This window comes from Asparagus officinalis, chromosome 10, assembly GCF_001876935.1.
Source record: "Asparagus officinalis chromosome 10, Aspof.V1, whole genome shotgun sequence".
In the NCBI taxonomy this organism is placed as follows: domain Eukaryota; kingdom Viridiplantae; phylum Streptophyta; class Magnoliopsida; order Asparagales; family Asparagaceae; genus Asparagus; species Asparagus officinalis.
This window is the reverse complement of record NC_033803.1, coordinates 71545169-71567805: the sequence shown is the minus strand read 5'-3', so window position 1 is coordinate 71567805 and position 22637 is coordinate 71545169. Positions and strand designations below refer to the sequence as shown.

Below are 22637 nucleotides of genomic sequence, written 5' to 3'. Positions count from 1 at the left end.
TCTAGGCTCTTGGGCCCTCAAGTTAGTTCTAACCCGCACCTTCTTAGTTCTAGCTCACACCATGCTAGTTCTAGCCCGTACTATGTTAGTTCTAGCTAGTTCTAGCTCTAATTCATCTTAGTTCTATCTAGCCCGTACTATGTTAGTTCTAGCTAGTTCTAGCTCTAATTCATCTTAGTTCTAGGCTCTTGGGAACAGAGAAAAGCTCCTCCCACCTCCAACGGAGCCCACCGAGACACCCCGACGATCCCGACAACCTCCTCCCACCTCCGGCAAGCCCGAACAGCGTTGAAAAGCTCCGGACAGCGAAGAACAAACCCGAACGGCGAGAAATTGCATTGCAAAAAACTACAGTTTTGTGCCGACTTCGCACGTACTTTCCGATCACCTCCAATCTATGTTTTCACCGATTTCTTCTTTGGTGAGTAGTCCTACATGTTGCCTATCACCTCCAATTTGTATCACGCTCTAACTCATTCTCTATCTCTCTCGGTAACGTCCGAAACATCGCTCGACGGCAACAACGAGCAGAAAACAGCAGCGCCGTGCCGACTTCGCGCGCGTTTTTCGGTCACCTCCGGTCTCCGTTTTCACCACCGTCTTCGTCGGTGTGTAGCCCTTTATATTGTCTATCACAGGATATCTTCCTTTCACTTGGGCTCATTTTCTACCTCTCGTTATATCCCTTCGAATATTGTTAGTTCTAACTTGCCCCAACTTGCTAGAACTAGCATGGTGCGGGCTAGAACTAGCATGGTGCGGACTAGAACTAGCATGGAGAATTTACTCCGACCAATTTATTGCCAAATAAACGCAATCGAATGGAGAATCTACTCCGACCAATTCATTGCCCAAGAGCCCAAGTCCAAAAGAGAGGAATTCAAAAGTTTAGATGCAAGCTTAAATAATGTTTTGATTAATTACCATTAGAATCAACATCACTTTGTTATCTTGAATATTGAAAAAGCCAAAAAAATATTTGTTGTCGTGAAAGTTGATGCTGGACACGATCGAAATATGATGCGATATATGTTAGTCTAAGTTGTTGAAGACCTGTAGCTTCTTCTTGGCAAGCATCCGGGTTGATAGCATCCTGACAACGTTGATGGCGAACTCGAGGGCAAGGCAGTTAGTGACGGTGGCGAACTCCTGCGTAGTCAAGAGCGAGGCGGGGAGCGGCGGCAAGTAACGGCGACGAGGCAGGGCGAAGGAGAGGAGGGGAAGTGGTTGGGAACTCGAGGGCCCAACTCGCGAGCTAGGGCGCGGATCTGGAGCCCGACGTCGTCGTGAAGGGCGTAGTCGCGGGCAGGGGGGGGGGAGATGAGAGCCTGACGTCATCGTGAAGGGCGTAGTCGCGTGCAGGAATGAAGCTTAAGAGCTTGAGAGAGAGAGGAGAGAGAGAGCTAGTTTGAGGGATTGAGGAGAAAGATAAGAATAATTTGGGGATTTTAGCTTAGTTGGCATGTAATAATTGTTAAAAAGAAACTACAGTACAAAATGTCACATTTTAAGAGGCTGATCCACATGAGGGAAACTATGAGTGACCTCGTCACATAAATTTTCTGCTTTTGAGGTCTGGACACATTTTTCCCTTTTTGTTTTATTATTTTCCTCCTCCATTTTATTTCCCTCTCAAAACCCTCGATGTCCCCAAAAACCCTAGAAATCGTCCATCGCCAAAATTAATCCCGCAATGTGGAACGCCTCGTCGTTCGTCCGCCCTAATAGCGCGCGGACGACTGGGCCGGCCCGGCAGATGGCTCCTCCTCGGCCATCGATAGAGCGTCCCCGCCGAAGAGGTACGGCGAAAAGAGGAAGTTTGGGTTCGTCGAGACTCAGAAGGACATGCCCCCCAAGCACGTGCGAAAGATCATCAGGCAACTCTCCAAAATTTGAGAGCTTTCAGGCAAAAAACCCCTAATTTAGGTAGTGCAGGATCAAATTGCTAGGTTAAACTGGTTGCTAATGAACTTTTTGGCTCTTAACTTCAGGGATCACGGAGACACGTCGTCGAAGAAGTACCGACACGACAAGCGTGTATACCTTGGTGCTCTGAAGTTTGTTCCTCATGCGGTCTACAAGCTGCTTGAGAACATGCCTATGCCATGGGAACAAGTAAATTTCTTTTATTGTTTAAGCTGATGGGCCGCCTCCGAATGTAGGTGGCTTGGTCGGGCGAAATCTTATTGTTGTTTTTAATTGCTTTGTAGGTTCGCAATGTGAAAATCCTATATCACATTACTGGTGCAATCACTTTCATAAATGAGATACCTCGGGTTGTTGAACCCATATAGTTGGCACAGGTAAGATTGCAGCGACTATCTACTATTAGCTTTGTTTCTACTACAAGTGATTTATAATGTCGAAAAGTATGTTCATTTCCCATGTTCTTGTTTGTTATGATGGTTGGAATCCTTGGCATAACAGCAAATGATGGGCTTTGGTTGTGCAGTTAATTGCCTTCAAGACCATGCATTATGATCTTAAATACCAGTGATTAAGTATGTATATGAGTGAATATTTTCTTTGGAATTTGTGGACCTTGTTTGTGTTATGTGGACATTCTTTCAAAAAGTTGATCTGTTGTTCTCATCATGCTTTACAGTGGCGTACAATGTGGATCATGATGCGGAGAGAAAAAAGGGATAGGAAACACTTCAAAAGAATGAGGTTTCCACCTTTTGATGATGAGGAACCTCCTCTGGATTATGCGGACAATTTGCTAGATGTTGATCCATTGGAGGCAATGCAGTTGGAGTTAGATGAGGAAGAGGACTCTGCTGTGTGCAACTGGTTTTATGATCACAAACCTCTTGTAAAATAAAGCTAATAAATGGTCCTAGCTACAGGAAATGGCACCTCTCACAGTCTCACTTCCAATTATGGCGGCTCTTCATAGGCTTGCAGGACAGCTACTTACAGATTTGATTGATCGCAACTATTTCTACTTGTTTGACATGGAATCCTTCTTCACTGCTAAAGCATTAAACATGTGCATACCTGGTATGCTTCTTGCCCTTCACTTTCATTTGATATCACCTTTTTGATGATTAAATTTGAGTTCACTCTGAGACATTGCATGATTTAATACCATAACTGCAGCAATTTCAATAAAAAAATGTCTTGATAACCCATTTCAATAAATGCTTATGTATTCATGAAGCTGTTGCAATCAGAGAGCTTTGGATGTTGTTGTTGTTGTTGTATGATCTAGCTGCAGGGCTAACATAATAAGATCTGCTATTACTGGCTTCTGACGTTATATTTGAACTGGAAATTTGATGGGTCATGTTAATTTATGAGATAAACAATAATAATATTTAGATCCACTGTCAGCACTGCTATTTAATATTCAGCAGATGAAGTTATTTTGCTCTGTAAAAGATGGATGCACATTGCGCTTTGGCTCAACTAGCACTGCTTGTATGTTTTGCAGGAGGTCCGAAGTTTGAACCATTGTACCGAGATATGGAGAAGGGAGATGAGGACTGGAATGAGTTTAATGACATCAACAAACTTATTATTCGTCAGTCTCTCAGCACAGAATACAGAACTCATCTATACAATAATCGGCCAAGGAAAGTAAAACTTGGCATATATCACACACTAGTGATAATGTACATACAAGCGGAAGATCCTGATCTACCTGCATTCTACTATGATCCCCTAATTAATCCTTTAACTTCCATTAACAAGGTGGACTGACGTGAGAAGAAAGCTTATGCTGAGAATGCTGAGGATGATTTTTTCTGCCAGAGGGGGTAGAACCTCTGTTGGAGAGCACACAAACTATATACTGACACAACATCTGCAGGTATTTCACTGTTATTTGCTCCTCGTCCTTTCAACATGAGATCCGGTCGGATGCGCTGTGCTGAAGAATTTCCTCTTGTATCAGAGTGGTTCAAGGAGCACTGGTAAGTCCTACTCTTATGACTCTTTTTATGCTTTAATTGAAAACTCTCGTTATAGTGAGAACTATTTTTAAGCTAATACTTATTTGTCACATTGTGTTAATTTCAATTCATTTGCAGCCCTCCTTTATATCCAGTTAAAGTTCGTGTCAGCTATCAAAAGCTATTAAAGTGTTTTGTACTGAATGAGTTGCACCACAGACCTCCAATGGCACAAAAGAAGAAACATCTCTTTAGATCTCTTCAGGCTACAAAGCTTTTCCAGACTACAGAACTGGATTGGGCAGAAGCAGGTCTCCAAGTATGTAAGCAGGGTTATAACATGCTGAATCTTTTGATTCACCGGAAAATCTCAACTATCTTCATCTTGACTACAATTTCAATCTGAAACCTGTGAAGACTCTAACAACTAAAGAACGCAAGAAGTCACGGTTTGGAAATGCTTTTCATCTTTGCCATGAAATTTTGCGTTTGACAAAGCTTGTTGTTGATGCAAACATTCAGTTCCACTTGGGTACTGTGGATGCATTTCAATTAGCTGATGGTCTGCAGTATACATTTTCACATGTTGGCCAGTTGACTGGAATGTACTGTTACAAGTATAGGCTGATGCGACAAATCAGAATGTGCAAAGATTTGAAGCATTTAATTTACTACCGTTTCAATACAGGCCCTGTGGGGAAGGGACCTGGTTGTGGATTTTGGGCACCCATGTGGAGAGTCTGGTTATTTTTTCTTCGTGGTATTGTACCTTTGTTGGAAAGATGGCTTGGCAATTTGCTTGCTCAACAGTTTGAAGGTCGCCATTCCAAGGGAGTTGCTAAAACTGTTACAAAGCAAAGGTAGAGAGTCATTTTGATTTAGAACTTCGAGCTGCTGTCATGCATGATGTCCTTGATGCAATGCCAGGTAAAGATAGCTACTCAAGTTGCATTAAGTTCAATATCTTGTCATACAGGGTTAAGTTCCAATTATTTGTTCCTGCATGGTAACTATGTTGAAATTAAGTGTAATGCCCTGCTGTTGCATGATTATTAAATATTGCTGGATAATTTATTCTCTATTTAATTCGAAGTCTATAAGCACTATAAACCGCAAATTGAGATGTTTAGTTCTTTTTTGCAGAGGGCATCAAACAAAACATAGCTAGAACAATACTCCAGCATCTCAGCGAAGCTTGGCGGTGCTGGAAAGCAAATATCCCTTGGAAGGTACAAAGACACAATTAGTTACTCACTTGCGTGTTCTTTTTGTTATAAACTGTTCTGTTGTCTCATATTTAGCTCTTTGCAGGTTCCTGGGTGCCAGTCCCCATTGAAAACATGATCCTTCGCTATGTAAAGTCTAAGGCAGATTGGTGGACCAATGTTGCACACTACAATCGTGAGCGTATCCGAAGGGGAACAGTTGATAAGACTGTTTGTCGGAAGAATCTAGGAAGATTAACTCATCTGTGGTTAAAGGCTGAGCAGGTAATAAATTTTCCATTAAACACAAAGTACAATATAGTACTATATAAGGAGATGTTTCATGCATGTGCCACTATTTTTTATTTTATCACAAGCTATAACTTATTAGTATTTCCTAAGTTTGCGCTAAAATGAATCCTTTGAGACATTATTTGGGAGGTACTCTTTTTCAAAGTCTGCTACATCTTATCTTGTCATGTCCAATCTTTCTTGTAGGAAAGACAACACAATTATTTGAAAGATGGTCCATACGTTACTTCTGAGGAAGCTGTTGCCATTTACACAACAACTGTACATTGGCTAGAATCAAGAAAATTCTCTCCTATACCTTTTCCTCTGCTGTCATACAAGCATGATACCAAACTACTCATCCTTGCCTTGGAAAGGTTGAAAGAATCTTACAGCGTGGCAGTGAGGTTGAATCGGTTACAAAGGGAAGAATTAGGTCTTATAAAACAGGCTTATGACAACCCTCATGAGGCTTTATCAAGGATAAAGCGGCATTTGCTCAAACAACGTGCCTTCAAAGAAGTAAGCTTAATTTAGTCCAGGAGTCCTTTTTTGAAGTTCCCACTCTCAGTTTGGTTTTCCATAGTTAATTTTCTGAATCTTTTCCAGGTTGGGATTGAGTTAATGTATTTGTACAGCTACCTGATTCCGGTATATGAAATAGAGCCTCTTGAGAAAATCACTGATGCATATCTTGATCAGTATCTATGGTATGAAGGTGACAAGAGACATCTTTTCCCCAATTGGATTAAACCGGCTAATTCAGAACCACCACCTCTTCTTGTATATAAATGGTGCCAAGGTATCAATAACTTACAGGGCATATGGGATACAAGTGATGGTCAGTGTGTTGTGATGCTCCAAACAAAATTCGAGAAGTTCTTTGAGAAGATTGATTTAACCATGTTAAATAGGTAATGCTTAGTCTTGTAGATGATGTAAACAATAATTATTTACTGTAACATGGTGATAGCAAACTTACATCATTGATGACAACATTGCAGACTCCAGGCTTTTGCGGTTGGTCCTTGATGACAACATTGCAGACTATGTAACCGCCAAGAACAATGTGGTGTTATCTTACAAGGATATGAGTCACACAAACTCATAACTCATCCGTGGTTTGCAATTTGCTTCATGTGTAGTTCAGTATTACGGGCTTGTGCTTGACCTCTTGCTTCTTAGGTTAACTCGATCCAGTGAAATTGCGGGCCACCTCTGATGCCAAATGAGTTTATTACTTATGCAGACACCAAAATAGAAACTAGGCACCCCATTAGGTTATACTCACGATATATTGACGGTCCACATTCTTTTCCGCTTCACCCATGAAGAGGCACGCGATCTCATTCAGCGATATCTGTCGGAACATCTGGATCCTAATAATGAAAATATGGTGTGATATAATAACAAGAAATGCTGGCCGAGAGATGCAAGAACGAGGCTCGTGAAGCATGATGGTAATTTTCATCTCACTAAACTTTTTATTTCGTGTTGCCAAGCTGATTTTTGCTCTGAGCTAGCTTTCCAAGAAAAAAAAAATTCTGGAAGACCAGCTTTAACTTATGTTTATAATCTTGCAGTCAACCTGGGTAGAAGTGTTTTCTGGGATATGAAAAATCGCTTGCCTCGAAGCATCACAACATTAGAGTGGGAGAACGGCTTTGTATCTGTTTACAGCAAAGACAATGCCAACTTGCTTTTCAGCATGTGCGTACAATTTTCTTGCATCTCAAATCTTTCATCATAGTTTATGACAAAGATTTTAAGTTTTTCTTTGTTTTATTAGACCAATCTGGTTTTAAGGCTTGGTCTATAGGCAACATATAAAGTTATGGGGTTGCTAATAACTAGCAAGGATTCAATCTACACGCTTTACACATTTGTTGGCAACTCATGTGACGCATCCTTAGTTAATTAACTTCGTTGGTTGGGTATCACTACTAATGCTCTACTCTTAAGACTTGTGCTTGGGTGCTTGTGGCTTCATTCCCAGAAGGGACAGTGACAAGGGATTACATATTAAGCTGTCGATGTTATCATGTCAGGAAGCAATAATGTAGGACCCTAATTCTGAATAAGTACAAATGATTACTCATCTGTCCATGTTCATATTTTCCGAATTTGATTTTTTATTCTTTTTCCCTTTATTAAGAGCTTTGAAACTTCACATTGATGCGCTTCAACTTCTGGATATTATAGAAAGCAAACTATCTTCTTATGTTAATCGCATTATCTCAAAGGTATATTATTTGATGAGAACCAAAAACTGAAATTCTTTTATTCTTCTCAATATATTGTTATGGTCCATCCTTTTTCCTTTTCTTTGCTATTCCCTGGGTATTTCCTCAGACATGCATGCCCTTTTTACTTATTAGGATCGTCGTCATCATCATCATCATCATCATCGTTATTAGTATACACAGACAAGTTATTATTATTATGCACAGAAATAATTCTTGCAGCTTTTTTGCCTCATTTTTCCTTGCGTGTTATTTTTCTTTTGCTTTTCTGCTTTGAGGTCATCGTTATCCATGCTTGTTTAGTTTCTTCCCTCGTTTATTTGTATTGCATGTGCACTAATATGCTTAGTACCATCTCTTACCATTTTATTACTTGAATCTCTTGCTATTCTAGGTGTGGTTTTGAGGTTCGCATACTGCCGAAGGTAAGGATGACTCAAGAGGCATTTAGCAATACAAAGGATGGTGTTTGGAATCTGCAGAATGAACAGACCAAAGAGAGAACTGCAATAGCCTTTCTACGTGTCGATGATGAGCACATGAAGGTGTTTGAGAATCGTGCAAGGCAGATTCTTATGTCATCAGGATCAACGTCATTTACTAAAATTGTCAACAAATGGAATGCAGCTCTTATTGGTATTTAATAGTTTTACATCTTAATTTGGTATTTGCTGATTTGAGTTATTATATATAACCTGACAATTGCATACGTACACAAACCATTCTGATTATTTCCCCTGTTTTACCTTCTGCCCAGGGCTTATGACATACTTTTGTGAAGCTACTGTTCATGCCCAAGAGCTGTTGCGTCTGCTTGTTAAGTGTGAAAACAAGATTCAGACTCGTATTAAGATTGGATTGAACTCAAAGATGCCTAGCAGGTAGTATATTTCATGGCAACTATGTTTCCATGAAAATGACAAAAATTACCATGATGGTTCTCATATATTTCCTTAGGGGGGGTTATTCATTGGGGTAATTTGGGGATAATGGGTAAAATTGTTCCAATGGGGTAATTTTACCCAATGGGATAATTTGAGTGGGATAAAATAGGGTAAAATGGGATAATGGGGCAATTTGAGTGGGACAATTTGTATGACATCTTTTTATAATATTATATTTATAGCTCAATTAAGTTCAAGTTTAACTTGATATAACATCAAATGATTATAAATAATAGTATTACATATTTATAACTCAATTGTATTACATATTTTAATTCTATGATCCCAGCCAAGAATTTCATACGAAACCAAATCACATTTATCAGATAATCTTTTTCAACAACACAATTTCCCAACTACCATTAAAATAAATAAAATTGTTCAAACATACAACCCCAAAATATATTCACAACCCCTCTCAAATTTTGCACCAATTAAAGCAACACTAGAAATGGGTCTAACTAATTCAACAAAAAAACCATATAAAACCTATAAGAAAAAGGAGCAATCATGGGTTACCTCAGCTCTGGCCTTGGCAGCACTTTCGACAACCTTGAGAAGCTCGGCCGCTGTAATCGGACCAGTGTAGTCAGCGACCACTTTCGAGTACTTTCGAGTCAGCGGCCACTTTAGAATGGAAATTTCTTCTCAAAGGAGAGAATTTTGGGGGAGGGATTGGAAAAGAAGAGGAGGGTTTTGTGGAGAACTTGTGCTTGATGGGGATGGAAGGTGGAGAGAGGAGAGACTGACTCATGATAGGGGAAAGAGATTTGATTGAATGAAGGGAGAGTATTTGGATCAATAGAGGAGATTGAGAAGAAGTGGTGCGACTTGAGGAAGCCGGAGACGAAGGAGGAGACGGCGAGCGGATGGAGAGGATGAGGTTCCAAGAGGAGGAGAGGAGGAGGGCGTTTGCTCGAGCTCGAGAACGGAAGTGGGGAATTTGTCCCCCTTTCTTGTTCCAGGAAGCAATATGGGGTAAAATTTTGGGGGTGGGGCTGAGGGGGGTTATATAGGTGGGGTAATTTTGGGGGAAGTGGGGAATTTGTCCCCAAATTATCCCCACAAACCAATAACACCAACCAAGTGAATCCAGCCCCAATTACCCCAATGAATAACACCAAAAAGTGGTGTTCCAACTTTTCTCCCATTATCCCCAAAATTAGCCCAATGAATAACCCCCCCTTAATGACACCTTGACAGGTTTCCTCCAGTTATTTTTTATACACCAAAGGAGATAGGAGGTCTTGGCATGTTGTCCATGGGTCACATATTGATTCCACAGAGTGATCTCTGGTATAGCCAGCAGACAGATGTTGGGGTGACACACTTTCGAAGTGGTATGAGCCATGAGGAGGATCACCTTATTCCAAATCTTTATCGTTACATTCAGGTGGATTATTTCAATTTCTCTTCACATATCTGTCTCGTGTTATTGTTTTCTGGTCTTTATCTTCATATTATAAAGTTTCTAATTTTTGTTTACAGCCATGGGAGAGTGAATTTATTGATTCACAGCGTGTTTGGGCTGAATGTGCCTTGAAGAGGCAGGAAGCCCAGTCACAAAATAGATGATTAACCCTTGAAGATCTTAAGGTCACAAAATAGATGATTAACCCTTGAAGATCTTGAGGTAAATCTTTTACTTGTTTTGTGATGTAGTTATGTTGTTGTTCTTGTTGGTGTCATATCAGTAGTAGAGGTTATACTGAAGAGTTTGGCTAAAACAATTTTTCCTTTTTGGAGAGACTATACTGGTATATATTTATTCCATATATTGTTTTAAGTATCTTGTTTATTTTTTGATGTATTTTTTTAATTAAGGCCTTGACTTTGACATGAACCAATATTTGAAGTCATATTCTAAGGTTGGCTAAACGGATTTTTTTTCTTTATCCTTTTTGAGAGAGCCTGGGACATATATTCGTCCCTCTGTATTCTTATTATATGCATATTTTTTTTTAATATTGCTTCTCTTTTCAAACTAATCTGTCTTTTGTATCTACTTGCACATTTAGTGTGATACACAACCTAAGGAGGGTTACACAACCTAACTAGGGTATACGGTCGTAAATGTAATACTCTTTTAACTTGTAGCACACGGCTTGTTTACGTATGTAATGAGGGACGTGTTGGATGCTTTGGTTCAGGCAATTTTTTCTTCCGTATTCATGTTAGTTGATCCTGACTTTATGAGCATATTGCATATTCTAAGACAGATATAACAGTCTTGCAAACTTTAACCTGTGCCATATATTTTCCACGTTCGTGTCTAAGAGCTAATTATGTTTATATTAATTGTCAGGATTCATGGGATAGGGAGATAACAAGAATTAACACTCTGTTCCAGAAAGATCGCCATACACTAGCTTATGACAAAGGCTGGAGAGTGCGCACATACTTTGTTGATGTTAAATAACGAAACAGGTAATATATGAGATGAGGGTGAGGTTGATTAGGGGCCGCTCACTTCTCCGAGTATCTAGTTTTGAGTTAAGTAGCTGAAGCCTGCACAAATATCAGGTCGTGAGAGGACGGAGACTGGTTCTCTCGTGGTTCCTCCGGCGATCAAGTCAATTGATGAACTTAAGTGAGATAATGAAGAACTGCTTGAGTTCTTAAGTATAGTGTAGTGGAATTCTCAGAGATTACTTGCCTTGATATTAGGAATAGTACCTCTTTTTATACTGATGGTGTAAGTATAGAACGATCACTTCAGCAGAACACTGTAGGCTGTCTAAAAATCACAATGGATAGCTGATCTCTATCAAGCTCCTACGATGGAAGTCACAATCAGACGGCTGTCTAATCACTGTATTCGCAATCCTACAATCGTTACAAGCACGGCCTCATTTCTGAAATGATTGATCTTGATGGTTGCGACAACAACATGATTAATATTATTGGTTGGTGAGTTGCTTGGTAGAGAGCTGTGGGCAAATATTCATCTAAAAACACTATGGATGTTGATTCCCGTCAAGTTCTTACAACGAAAGCTACAATCAAATAGCTTTCGCGCCGACAATCGAAAGTTAGTGAGTTGCTTGGTAGAGAGTTGTGGGCAAATATTCATCTTCAAAACACTATGGATGTTGATTCCCGTCAAGCTCCCACAACGAAAGCTACAATCAAATAGCTTTCGGGTCGACAATCGAAAGCGGCAAATCGAGGACTTTTCACATAGATCGAGAAGAGTTACAATTCAACGACACTTCCGACAACTGACGAAAACTCTATTCAGCAGTCTTCACATTCTACAGTGAAAGTTACAATCTGACGACTTTCACACCCCACAACAGCTAAAGCTAGGATTACTGAACAACGGTCCTCGCAACTGTAGGCTGTCTAAAAATCACAATAGATAGCTGATCCTCATCAAACACTGATGATGGAAGTTACAATCTGACGACTTTCAGAAGGCTATAATTTGAAGACTTTCACGTAGATCGCTGAATGTTACAATCTGACGACCTTCACGGCAACCGATGAGAGCTCTAGTTTAACAGCCTTCACAATCAACATCGAGAGTTACAATCTGACGACTCTTGCATATCAAAGAGCTAAAGTAAAGATTACAAAATGACGATCTTTGCAAAACTTCGATAGAAAGAGACTATAAATCGACGGTCTCTTCAAATCAAGACGTGGAAGTCCTTCCCGCGTACCAGCATCAAGATGCGCCACATTCATGGCCACGAACACAGCCCAGACGCAACTCCAATCGCTGCCCAACGCAGCTCCAATCGATGCCCAACGCGGCTCTATACCGCTGCCAGACGCAGCTCAAACCGCTGCCAGGCGCAGCTCAAACCGCTGCCAGACACAACTCAAATCACTGCCAAACGCAGCTCAAATCGCCGCCAAACGCAGCTCAAATCACCGCCAGACGCAGCTTCCAAATCGCTGCAAACGCAGCTCAGACGTAGATTCCAACGCTGCAAACGCAGCTTCTAATTGCTGCGTCCGAGCTTCCAGACGATGCGTTCAAGCTTCCAGACACTGCGTTTGAACGCAGAATTTACTGCCAAACGCAGCTTTCATCCGCTGCAAACGCAGCTTCCAATCACTGCGTTCAAGCTTCCAGACACTGCCAGAATGCAGGATCTGCGTTTGACTCGTTCAAACACGAGCTGAACGGTTTTAAAACCGTTTCCCATGATCTGAGGGGATCATAACTCCACTCAGGAGTGATTTAAGGGGCGGTTACATCCCATTAGCCCCACTTAGGAGCGAATTAAGGAGGTGGTTACACCCCTTAATCCCCTATAAATAACTAAAAATCAATTCAGTTCGGGGGGGGTCTGTTGGAACTTCTTGGCTCGTCAACAGGATCCTTAGAGCATTTCTGGAGCTTGGGAGATCTGCAACAAGAGCTTCTTCATCCTTGGCTTGAGAACCGATTCTCGGTTCAAATCAACTCTTTTTCAAGAGTTTCCAACTCATTCAAAGTTATCAACTCGTCCAGAGTTTCAAACTTGCCACGCAAGTTCTCTACAACGTCAAATCGTGAGGAGAAGACCATGTTCCAGTGAAACAAGACATCGGATCGTCAACGGAGAGCAAACTCAACGCGAGCATTCGAGGGAGGCACTCCATCGACACCGTGAAGAACCCAGAATTAAACAAAGGGGAGAATCCAGATCATTCTCTTCTCTTTTGTAATCAGTAAATCAATTGTAATCGAGATTAAAGGAATACAAATCAATTTTCCTTCGTTTTTTTTACTGTAAAATTTTCCACAAACAAAAGATGGCGACTCCGCTGGGGAAGAGCTTCTCTAACGAAGAAGTGGTGGCGCAATCCGACGTTCATCTTATTGGAACAACCGTCGAAACTCTTATTGTTGAGTTTGATCAAGCCAAGTTCGAGGAGGCCCTCTCCTCCGGACCCCTTAGCCCCAAGGCTATGCGCAAGATCCACAAAGTCTCCAAAGAGACTAAAACTCCAACTGCTCCAATTGCAGCTGAACCGCCTAAGGAAGACTAAACGCAACCATGTGCTCTGCGTTTCTGCTTCAGAACGCAAGCCTCGCGTCCATGAGCCCAAACATAGGCTCTGTGTGAATAAGACTGAACGCAGGCCTCAGAACTGCGTTTCACCAGCAACACCTGGAGCTCAGGCATGCGTTCGGGTGACAAAACCCAATATAGAACCTGGTGTATACAGTGGAGCTTCGGGGCGCTGTCCCGAACCCCGCCGGGGGGTATTCCATCCCCCCCGGACCCCCTGGCCAGGGGCGCGCCGCCACATGGACCCCCGAATACTCTGCGTAGCGTAACTAGATTGAGGGGCGGATATAAAAAGTCCATGGATTCAAGGCATCGCAACCAGATCCATGTTCACCAAGAGCCAGTCCTGTCCAATCATGGACTGGGGGTTCCAATTCAAACCTCACGATCAGTGAGTAATTCTCCTCGAATCTTTACAATAGATTTGAGAGAGTTCATATCGAGAGAAAGACCGATGCAACAAATCATTCGTTCATTCCAATGTGAACGGCTGATTCCTACGGTCCTCTCGGGATGTCAATGTTGTTCATTTGCGGCCAAACAATTGGTGTTCGACCAATTAATGCATGTTGCCTTGCCCAACCAACAACGACGTTCTCACAGGAAGAAGTCTCCAGAGACCGAATATCCCGAGGTCACTATCAATGTGATCGGCAGAGGGAAAATCTCAGGTCCTAGTTCTAATGACTCTGAGACAAGGCGTTCACTGACCGTCAGAGAAATCACAGACGAGTTTGAAGGGGTTTATCAACATACTCGGACTCGAACGGGAGCCATTCCCTCTGTCAACTATCGAAGTTTAGCCAGAGGAACCAATTCCGACGATGAACACTCAGCCATTGCGGAGTCTCAATCATCAAGCTTTTTCATTGGGCATGAGAGCTTCACCCACATGGCAGAACATTCTGAAGATCTTTCAAAGAGGGTTGATGAGCAAGACGCCATGCTCAAATCACAGCAGAAGACCCTCAATGAACTCCTAGACCTGTTGACTCAACTCGTCGCAGACAAGGCTAAATCTCAGAAGACAGAGTTGCCACCTAGGCAAGAATCCTCCCGGAGAGAAAAAATGTCTTCATCCCGACCTCACACAAGCAAAGGGAAGGAAAAAGTGGTTGATGATCTTCCTCTGATGAAGGAAGAGAGACTGAGAACGAGCAGAATCTCCAATCTGCCAAAATGGAAGAATTAGAAGCCCGCCTCAATGTCATTGCTAACAGAAGCGAGCTCCAAGACGAGGGAGTTATCAGACCCTATCCTGTCGAATGGGATGCAGTCCCTTATCCTCCAAAATTCGAAGTCCCGACGCTACAAATTTTTGACGGCACGGGATCACCGAACCAACATATCTATCATTTCAAGTCACAGACTGGGAATGTGATATCAAACGACGCCATACTGGCTCGATTATTCATTGGCACCCTCAAGGGAGTTGCCTTTGAATGGTTCAGGAAACTTCCTGTGGGATGTATCCAAAAGTGGACAGATCTAGAGAGACTCTTCCTATCAAGATTCTTTGAAGATGATACAGAAGTCTCCATCCATACCCTTCTCGCTACTAAACAGAAGAAAAGGGAGTCCGTCAAAGCCTTCGTCAAGAGGTTCCGAACCATGGCTCTTCGGTGTTCGTCAGATATGACACAATCTACCTTAGTAGAGACCTGTCGACACAACTTACAGACCAACCTTCTAGCACAAATGAGGGTTGCAGAATGTCGTTCTTGGAGACAACTAATCTCTCAAGGCGAACAGGCTCAAAAGATTATTGTCAGGATCAAAGCTGAAGAACAAAGTAGGCAGGATCCACTTGAGCAATCGGACGAAGCCCAATCTTCTCCTGAGCAATCGGACCAAGCCCAATCTTCTCCTGAGTAATCGGACCAAGCCCAATCTTCTCAGTCAAAAGGGGAAGATACTACAACCACTGAAGCCAATCCTCTTCAGTAAGATGGCAGGTCCAACAATTATCAAGTTAACAAGATACCTCTGATAGTCCTTTCCCCCCAAATTCCCCCACCAATCCTCTTCAGTAGGATGGCGGGTCCACCAAAACTATCACGTTAACCGTCACCTCTGATAGTCCTTTTCCTCCAAATTCCTCCACCAATCCTCTTCAAGTAGGATGACGGGTCCACAAAACTATCACGTTAACAGTTACCTCTGATAGTCAAACTCATCAGATAATGGCCTATCAGGTGATGTGCCTCTATTCCGACTTCATGGATAGTGCCCCACTAGGTGATGTGCCTTGTCTACCTTTTTTTATTCCCCTGCTAAGTCTTAATCAAGACTGGGGGTTGGTTACTTGGAATCCACTGGATTAAGAGTAACGAATCTTTCACATCGTCGAGTTAACATTACACTTCTGATGATCATCATCCCACAGAGTATATGAATGCAGCTTGCATCACTCCTAATTTGTCACGTTAACAATACACCTCTGACAATCAACTTATCAATCCTCGTCAATAGGATGATAGGTCTCCGAAATTGCTCAAATCTCAATCTTCCCCAGCAAGACACTAAGTCTTCAAAATCTTGTTCAAATCACAGGTATCAGAACTCATCGCTCCTGATGATAAACTCACCTAGCAAATTTCCCCAGCGAGAAGCTAATTCCTAAAATCTTGTGCAAGTCACAAGTACACATTCTCTTGTCACGTTAACACCATACCTCTGACAAATTCACTTATCAATCATCTTCAATAGGATGATAAGTCCACAAAGTTGCTCCAATCGTAACACAAATCCTGTCACGTTAACACTAAACCTCTGACAAAACCCACTTATCAATCCTCGTCAATAGGATGATAAGTTCACAAAGTTGCTCCGATCGCAACATTCTCTTGTCATGTTAACACCATACCTCTGACAATTCACTTATTAATCCTCCCCAATAGAGCGATAAGTCCTCAAAGTTGCTCCGATCGCAACATTCTCTTGTCACGTTAACACCATACCTCTGACAAATTAACTTATCAATCCTCTTCAATAGGATGATAAGTCCTCAATGTTGCTCCAATCGCAACACAAATCCTGTCATGTTAACACTAAACCTCTGACAAAATCCACTTATCAATCCTCGTCAATAGGATTATAAGTCCACAAAGTTGTTCCCATCGCAACACAATCTTGTCACGTTAACACCAAACCTCTGACAATCCACTTATCAATCCTCTTTAATAGGATGATAAGTTCACAAAGTTGCTCCAATCGCAACACAATCTTGTCACGTTAACATCACACCTCTGACAAAAACCTACTTATCAATCCTCATCAATAGGATGATAGAGCGATAGGTCCTCAAAATTGCTCCGATCGCAACACTTTTCACTTATCGACTCTCGTCAATGGAGCGATAGGTCCATAAAAATACTGTTAGGTTAACATCACACCTCTAACAGTAAAACCCCCCAATGAACTTGTTAATCCTTTTTCAACAAGAATAGCAAGTTGTCATTATAAAATCCCCAACGGATTAATTATTTTCTGGAATTATTAGTGATAATAAAGAAAATTTCTGAATTTCACTCTAAGTGAAAATTCATGCCAAGTTAATATTACACCTCTGGCGCTTCCAACTTTCTTTCAGTGTTTTGATAATAAAGAAAATTTCTGAATTTTACTCTAAGTGAAAATTCATGCCAAGTTAATATTACACCTCTGGCATTTCCAACTTTCTTTCAGTGTTTCAAGTAACACAGGAAGAAATAACGACAAAGTCTACGTATTCAACATCGTAGCACCAAAATCCATGCCTTTCACGCATGGGGGAATTTATCTCGATCCCTAATTAGAGATAAGCCTACGCCTAACACGCGTTGCCGGTTAGTCTTTTCCCGTGAAAATGACAAAGTCTATGTATTCAAAATCATAGCATCAAGTCTAAGAGGGTTCATTCTCTTAGCACAACGTTACATGTGGAACGGACTTAGACAATCCACATGCTAGCCCGACTCAAACGGTAGTCGGTAAAGGCTTATCAAATCCGTTGATGGCTGAGGGTTTGCCAAAAATCCTATGCACGTTTGCAGGTCCATCAGCTTAATGGATGTGAGCCGAGACTTAAAACAGATGAGCCAAAGACAAGTCTCAAAGACTTAGTCAAAAATGCACGGAAGCCACTGTGGCAAATCCCTTCAACCATGATGCCTTCGAAGCAAGTGCAGAGAACAAATCCTTTACCACAAGGAATCAACAGCTCCAAGATCAGAGTTGAGATCCAAAGTATTCCGAAAATTCGTCCCAGTCAACCGCGAACTTTCGAAAACTTTGGAGGGGGTTCTGTAGGCTGTCTAAAAATCACAATAGATAGCTGATCCCCATCAAACACCGATGATGGAAGTTACAATCTGACGACTTCCAGAAGACTACAATTTGAGATCCAAAGTATTCCGAAAATTCGTCCCAGTCAACCGCGAACTTTCGAAAACTTTGGAAGGGGTTCTGTAGGCTGTCTAAAAATCACAATAGATAGCTGATCCTCATCAAACACCGATGATGGAAGTTACAATCTGACGACTTCCAGAAGGCTACAATTTGAAGACTTTCACGTAGATCGTTGAAGGTTACAATCTGACGACCTTCACGAAGCTCTAATCAAACAGCCTTCATAATCAACATCGGGAGTTACAATCTGACGACTCTCATATATCAGAGAGCTAAAGCAAAGATTACAAAATGACGATCTTTGCAACGCTTCGACAGAAAGAGACTACAAATCGACGGTCTCTTCAAATCAAACTGTGGAAGTCCTCCCCGCACACCAGCATCAAGACGCATCGCGTTCATAGCCACGAACGCAGCTCAACGCAGCTCATACCGTAGCTCAACGCAGCTCAAACCGCTGCTCAACGCAGCTCCAACCGCTGCTCAACGCAGCTCCAACCGCTGCCCAGTGCAGCTCTATACCGCTACCTAACGTATCTCTATACCGCTGCCCAACGCAACTATCAACCGCAGCTCAACGCAGCTCCAACCGCTGCTCAACGCAGCTCCAAGCGCTGCCAGACGCAACTCTATATCGCTACCAAACGCAGCTTCCATCCGCTGCCAAACGCAGCTTCCAAGCCGCCAAACGCAGCTTCCAACAAGATGCCAACCTTGAGAACCGATTCTCGGTTCAAATCAACTCTTTTTCAAGAGTTTCCAACTCGTCCAGAGTTATCAACTCGTCCAGAGTTTCAAACTTGCCACGCAAGTTCTCTACAACGTCAAATCGTGAGGAGAAGACCATGTTCCAGTGAAACAAGACATCGGATCGTCAACGGAGAGCAAACTCGACGCGAGCATTCGAGGGAGGCACTCCATCGCCACCGTGAAGAACCCAGAATTAAACAAAGGGGAGAATCCAGATCATTCTCCTCTCTTTTGTAATCAGGAAATCTAATTGTAATCGAGATTAAAGGAATACAAATCAATTTTCCTTCGTTTCTTTTACTGCAAAATTTTCCACAAACAGCAACGCTTCACAGAAGAAGTTACAAGTCAAAAAGCTCCTTCTGAAACGCGGATGTCATCCCCGCGTTACAATTCTGGAAATGCAAGCGACCCCCGCGTTTCCAAGTCACCCTCGCGTTCGTAGGGGTCCAGCCAACACCGACCCCCGCGTCTCTAAGCTACAACAAACCAAAACGCGAGCGACCCTCGCGTTCATCAATTATCGGTTCTAACAACTCTATTAACAGAGTTCTAACTCGTTCAGAGTTCTTAAACTCGTTGAAGAGTTACTTATAAAACTTTCCACAGAAGTTCATCGTTCCCACGAGATAGAAGACGGTCGGATCGTCAACGGAGAGCAAATTCGACGCGAGCAATCGAAGGAGGCATTCCATCGCCACCGTGAAGAACCCGGTTTTAAACAAAGGAGAGAATCAAATTCGTTCTCTTCTCTTTTGTAATCAAATTGTAATCAGAAACAAAGGAATACAAATCAATTTTCTTTGTTCTTTTCTTTGCAATTTTTCCCTACATACAAACACAAAATGACGGCAAATAGTTATGGCGTGGTTGCTGCGTCAACACCTACTTTACACGTGTCGGTCGGCGAGTGAAGAGATCATATCTTAACATTTAATGCGAAGTGATTGGGTGCATGGCAGTGCCGACGTGGCCTAATGTGTCATAAAGACTATCGGGGTTAGAGGTATGATGGCACCTACCAAGCATTAAATGTGACGTCGACGTGCTGTCAGCGGGAGAGGTTAGAGGTTGAAGTCGTCCTTTAACTTGGTCGAAAAGTAACATCTTTCGAGTTGACCTCGCGATGCGTCAAATAACTGGTCGAGTGGGTTCATAGCGAGTCGTCTTCGATAAGAGGATCGACAAGTATCACCCTTCGAGTCGAGGGGATGTCGACTCGGCGGGTCGGCTAAGTCGAGATCCTTGATAATTTTGACAGTCAATCTGGTTTGAGCGGTGCTTGTAAGGGGACACCTGTCCGTTGCTAGCAAAGGGCCGTACTTTGGCGACTGAGAACATCATAACAGTTGGCCCATTTTACTTGGAGTCGGCTTGGCCTGAATTCGAGTGAAATGAGAATAGTTTTGGACGGACGTGTGTGTGCATTAAATGAGAGAATTGAAAAGTCTCTTTAGATTTTACGTGGCTGACGTCATCACACATTCTTTTTGACTGCCACAGCTTCTTTTTTCTTGGCAGATTGCGGGCTATTCGAGGTGAGGGGGCTGCACCTCAATCATTGAGGTGTCGCTTCAGATTCTGAGAATTAATCTTGGCCGTTAGCCAAAGCTTGATCTGACCGTTTAAATTCTGGCAGTTGTAGATTCAGCTGCCTATATGTAGAACCAGGGCGATGGAGATGACAGTTATTATCTTTTAAAATTCCCTTTAGAGAACTCAAGATCTTTCCCGTTCATCTTTTTTCGGTGATCATTTCAACATTCTATGATGACATCAGATCCTGTAGACCGACGAGCTCTTCTGACGGAGATCCACTCCAAGGTGACCCAGGCGCAGAAGAGGACGCTCCACGGGAGGTTTGATATCCCTCGAGAGTATAAGCTGATGACCCTGACAAGGTCGGAGATCGTATATGATCTTGGGCCAGATCGGGGTCTGCTCTATTTGAGGTATTTGAAATTTGGCCTGCGGCTACCCCTACACCCTTTCCTCCAGCAAGTTTTCACGATGCTAGGGGTAATGCCGGCCCAGATGAAGCCGAACGCCATCACAACCTTGGTGGGGTTCGTGGTGATTTGTCATTTGTTGGCAATAAAACCATTCTTGCGAGTCTTGGGCTGCTTGGTGACTGTGAAGGTGAACCAGAATGAACCCCACTTCCATTTTCAAATGGTGGGGGAAGTACAAGCTTATAACTGGTCTTCCTGACTCGCATAAGGACTGAAAGGAGAAATTCGTCTGGGTCGTGGGGGACAACTTAGAGCAGGGCTGTTCGAACTCGCCTGAATAAGGAGAGGCTAATGACCGGCGACCTGCTTGACGCCGAGAGGGATGTGCTAGATCAGATCAAGGCGTATGCTGGCTCTCGCCGAGTCGAGCATCTACTTGACAACTCCGTCTTGCGGGTTGTCAACGTGTATGTCGTGCCTCCATTCGCCAATGACCAGGAGAAGGCTTCGGCCCTGATTTTAGGAACAGCGGAAGCGGCGATGGCGACGTCCGCTCCTTTGACCGACCCCAGGAAGGGCCATCATCAAGGCCCGAAAAGCGTCTCCACCTCGATTTATACCCTATGAAGGCCGAGATAACCGAGGACTCGTCCATAGGCGAAGGAGGCGGCCACAAAGGGATGAAGAGAAAGTGCCTTAGGCCACAGTCGAGGTGGTCGAGATCGACGTCATCCATCTGAACGAGCTGACTCTAGAAGAAGAGGTTGAAGCTCCCTAAGAAGAGGTTGGAGCCGAGGCTAGAGCCTATGCTGGCGAAGCGGGGCCATCTGCTCATTATGGTGAGTCGTCCCATCACGAAAAGAGCCGGCTGAAGAGACAACGCCTCCCGCTGGGCTGGAGTATCCCTATCCCTATTGTGTTACTGAGATAGGGGGAAGAATGGGAAAGGATGAGACAGTACCTTATTGGGACTTCGGGGGTCGGCCCTCGATATGGACAAGAGCCTGACCCAGAGCATCGCTACCAACCTGCTCACCATCTCGATGTCAGGGGGACGATCCTTGGCTCTCGCCTAACTCGGTCGAGGGCGGTTGAGCAGTTCTGGCTTCCGCGGGGTGAGTGCTTGCAGGGGGTTCCCAATGTTGGCCTTCACTTAAGCCTTCGAAGCTACTTGGTTTGAGGCACTTTGGTGGAGCAGGAGATATACGGCCTGATGGAGTAGATCCGGACTTCATATCTCAAGCTTTTAGGGGAGGTTACTTCCCTGAGGGTCGACAGAGGGGTCTACTTGGAACGGGCTGTAGAGACGCCAACCCCAAGAGCTTTCGAGGTCGACAGGCTCAGGCGAGAGCTGCATGAGAACAACAGTAAGGCCAGGAGACTAGATGAGGCTCTCCAGGAGAGGGACCGCGTTATGGTGTAGGTCGAGGCCGAGAAGCAGGCGGCGACGCATGCGAAGCGTTAGATAAACGAGGAGCATGCAACACTCGTCAAGCTTCAGGGGAAGGTCGCCTACTTATAGGAGTCTCTGACAGTGACCCAAAGCCGCAATGCCTACCTCGAGTCCGGACCCTACCGTGAGGAGATCATTGAGGGGTATCGCCAGGGCCTTACTGGCAAAACGGAAGTGGCAATAGCTTGCAAGGCCGGACATGACTACCTCTCAGCACAGCTTCCAGTCGAGATGAGGAACCCGTCCGATCGTTTCCACTAACCTCCTATTGTGGCCAAGTGTCTGGATGACTTGGAGGTGGAAGCACTTGGAGGGGGACTCGATCTTGGCGAGGAAGAGGGGGAGGAAGGGGGGGGAGCTGGCAGAGGAGTCGAGATGAGGATTTTGAAGCTTATCCTCATTTTAATATTATTTAAGGTCTTCACTAAAACCTACTTTGAATCACATTACAAATGCTAGTTTTATCTTGCAGGTCGTCCATACGAGTGTCTGGGCTGGGTAGAAG

The 22637-nt window shown here is 43.2% G+C and overlaps 1 long non-coding RNA gene and 1 pseudogene across 1 annotated transcript; both read left to right on the top strand.

Moving 5' to 3' along the window:
• Positions 1799-22637, top strand: part of LOC109826910 — a 23228-nt pseudogene continuing 2389 nt past the window's right edge.
• LOC109825209 lies at positions 10189-22637 on the top strand. The gene is made up of 3 exons (XR_002242915.1): positions 10189-10212; positions 10885-11006; positions 22605-22637. It is a non-coding gene; the product is annotated as an uncharacterized LOC109825209 (long non-coding RNA).